This window comes from Phyllobates terribilis, unplaced genomic scaffold (assembly GCF_046119375.1).
Source record: "Phyllobates terribilis strain yellow unplaced genomic scaffold, ASM4611937v1 Scaffold_1__5_contigs__length_1240528914, whole genome shotgun sequence".
In the NCBI taxonomy this organism is placed as follows: Eukaryota; Metazoa; Chordata; class Amphibia; order Anura; family Dendrobatidae; genus Phyllobates; species Phyllobates terribilis.
Window position 1 is genome coordinate 605,896,893 of NW_027362761.1, and position 3,979 is coordinate 605,900,871.

Below are 3,979 nucleotides of genomic sequence, written 5' to 3' on the forward strand. Positions count from 1 at the left end.
GTGATCTGACCTGGAGTACTCATTGTACAGACCGGCACCATCCTGGTGATCTGACCTGGAGAATTCTTTGTACAGACCGGCACCGTCCTGGTGATCTGACCCAGATAATTCATTTTACAGACCGGCACCGTCCTGGTGATCTGACCCAGAGAATTCATTGTACAGACCGGCACCGTCCTGGTGATCTGACCCAGAGAACTCATTTTAAAGACTGGCACCGTCCTGGTGATCTGACCTGGAGAATTCATTGTACAGACCGGCACCGTCCTGGTGATCTGACCTGGAGAATTCATTGTACAGACCGGCAACGTCCTGGTGATCTAACCCGGAGAATTCATTGTAGAGACCGGCACCGTCCTGGTGATCTGACCACAAGAATTCATCGTACAGACCGGCACCGTCCTGGTGATCTGACCATGAGAATTCATCATACAGACCGGCACCGTCCTGGTGATCTGACCCAGAGAATTCATTGTACAGACCCGCACCGTCATGGTGATCTGACCTGGAGAACTCATTGTAAAGACTGGCACCGTCCTGGTGATCTGACCCGGAGAACTAATTGTAAAGACTGGCACCGTCATGTTGATCTGACCCAGAGAATTCATTGTACAGACCGGCACCGTCCTGGTGATCTGACCTGGAGAACTCATTGTAAAGACTGGCACCGTCCTGGTGATCTGACCTGGAGAACTAATTGTAAAGACTGGCACCGTCCTGGTGATCTGACCCAGGGAATTCATTGTACAGACCGGCACCGTCCTGGTGATCTGACCCAGAGAATTCATTGTACAGACCGGCACCGTCCTGGTGATCTGACCTGGAGAACTCATTGTACAGACCGGCACCGTCCTGGTGATCTGACCTGGAGAACCCATTGTACAGACCGGCACCGTCCTGGTGATCTGACCACAAGAATTCATCGTACAGACCGGTACCGTCCTGGTGATCTGACCTGGAGAACTCATTGTAAAGACCGGCACTGTCCTGGTGATCTGACCACGAGAATTCATTGTACAGACCGGCACCGTCCTGGTGATCTGACCTGGAGAACTCATTGTACAGACCGGCACCGTCCTGCTGATCTGACCTGGAGAACTCATTGTACAGACCGGCACCGTCCTGGTGATCTGAACACAAGAATTCATCGTACAGACCGGCACTGTCCTGGTGATCTGACTTGGAGAACTCATTGTACAGACCGGCACCGTCCTGGTGATCTGACCTGGAGAACTCATTGTACAGACCGGCCCCGTCCTGGTGATCTGACCTGGAGAACTCATTGTACAGACCGGCACCGTCCTGGTGATCTGACCACAAGAATTCATCATACAGACCGGCACCGTCCTGGTCATCTGACCTGGAGAATTCATTGTACAGACTGCCACCGTCCTGGTGATCTGACCTGGACATCTCATTGTACTGACCGGCACCGTCCTGGTGATCTGACCACAAGAATTCATCGTACAGACCGGCACCGTCCTGGTGATCTGACCCAGAGAATTCATTGTACAGACCGGCACCGTCCTGGTGATCTGACCTGGAGAACTCATTGTACAGACCGGCACCGTCCTGGTGATCTGACCTGGAGAACCCATTGTACAGACCGGCACCCTCCTGGTGATCTGACCACAAGAATTCATCGTACAGACCGGTACCGTCCTGGTGATCTGACCTGGAGAACTCATTGTAAAGACCGGCACTGTCCTGGTGATCTGACCACGAGAATTCATTGTACAGACCGGCACCGTCCTGGTGATCTGACCTGGAGAACTCATTGTACAGACCGGCACCGTCCTGGTAATCTGACCTGGAGAACTCATTGTACAGACCGTCACCGTCCTGGTGATCTGACCACAAGAATTCATCGTACAGACCGGCACCGTCCTGGTGATCTGACTTGGAGAACTCATTGTACAGACCGGCACCGTCCTGGTGATCTGACCTGGAGAACTCATTGTACAGACCGGCCCCGTCCTGGTGATCTGACCTGGAGAACTCATTGTACAGACCGGCACCGTCCTGGTGATCTGACCACAAGAATTCATCATACAGACCGGCACCGTCCTGGTGATCTGACCTGGAGAATTCATTATACAGACCGGCACCGTTCTTGTGATCTGACCTGGAGAACTCATTGTACAGACCGGCACCATCCTGGTGATCTGACCTGGAGAACTCATTGTACAGACCGGCACCGTCCTGGTGATCTGACCCAGAGAATTCATTGTACAGACCGGCACCGTCCTGGTGATCTGACCTGGAGAATTCATTATACAGACCGGCACCGTTCTTGTGATCTGACCTGGAGAACTCATTGTACAGACCGGCACCATCCTGGTGATCTGACCTGTAGAATTCTTTGTACAGACCGGCACCGTCCTGGTGATCTGACCCAGATAATTCATTGTACAGACCGGCACCGTCCTGGTGATCTGACCCAGAGAATTCATTGTACAGACCGGCACCGTCCTGGTGATCTGACCCAGAGAACTCATTTTAAAGACTGGCACAGTCCTGGTGATCTGACCTGGAGAACTTATTGTAAAGACCGGCACCGTCCTGGTGATCTGACCTGGAGAATTCATTGTACAGACCGGCACCGTCCTGGTGATCTGACCTGGAGAATTCATTGTACAGACCGGCAACGTCCTGGTGATCTAACCCGGAGAATTCATTGTACAGACCGGCACCGTCCTGGTGATCTGACCACAAGAATTCATCGTACAGACCGGCACCGTCCTGGTGATCTGACCATGAGAATTCATCATACAGACCGGCACTGTCCTGGTGATCTGACCATGAGAATTCATTGTACAGACCCGCACCGTCATGGTGATCTGACCTGGAGAACTCATTGTAAAGACTGGCACCGTCCTGGTGATCTGACCTGGAGAACTAATTGTAAAGACTGGCACCGTCATGTTGATCTGACCCAGAGAATTCATTGTACAGACCGGCACCGTCCTGGTGATCTGACCTGGAGAACTCATTGTAAAGACTGGCACCGTCCTGGTGATCTGACCTGGAGAACTAATTGTAAAGACTGGCACCGTCCTGGTGATCTGACCCAGAGAATTCATTGTACAGACCGGCACCGTCCTGGTGATCTGACCTGGAGAACTCATTGTAAAGACTGGCACCGTCCTGGTGATCTGACCCAGAGAATTCATTGTACAGACCGGCACCGTCCTGGTGATCTGACCTGGAGAACTCATTGTACAGACCGGCACCGTCCTGGTGATCTGACCTGGAGAACCCATTGTACAGACCGGCACCGTCCTGGTGATCTGACCACAAGAATTCATCGTACAGACCGGTACCGTCCTGGTGATCTGACCTGTAGAACTCATTGTAAAGACCGGCACTGTCCTGGTGATCTGACCACGAGAATTCATTGTACAGACCGGCACCGTCCTGGTGATCTGACCTGGAGAACTCATTGGACAGACCGGCACCGTCCTGCTGATCTGACCTGGAGAACTCATTGTACAGACCGGCACCGTCCTGGTGATCTGAACACAAGAATTCATCGTACAGACCGGCACTGTCCTGGTGATCTGACTTGGAGAACTCATTGTACAGACCGGCACCGTCCTGGTGATCTGACCTGGAGAACTCATTGTACAGACCGGCCCCGTCCTGGTGATCTGACCTGGAGAACTCATTGTACAGACCGGCACCGTCCTGGTGATCTGACCACAAGAATTCATCATACAGACCGGCACCGTCCTGGTGATCTGACCTGGAGAATTCATTGTACAGACTGCCACCGTCCTGGTGATCTGACCTGGACATCTCATTGTACAGACCGGCACCGTCCTGGTGATCTGACCACAAGAATTCATCGTACAGACCGGCACCGTCCTGGTGATCTGACCCAGAGAATTCATTGTACAGACCGGCACCGTCCTGGTGATCTGACCAAGAGAATTCAGACATGTCTCATCTTGGAATCTTTTTTACTAAGTTCCTATAG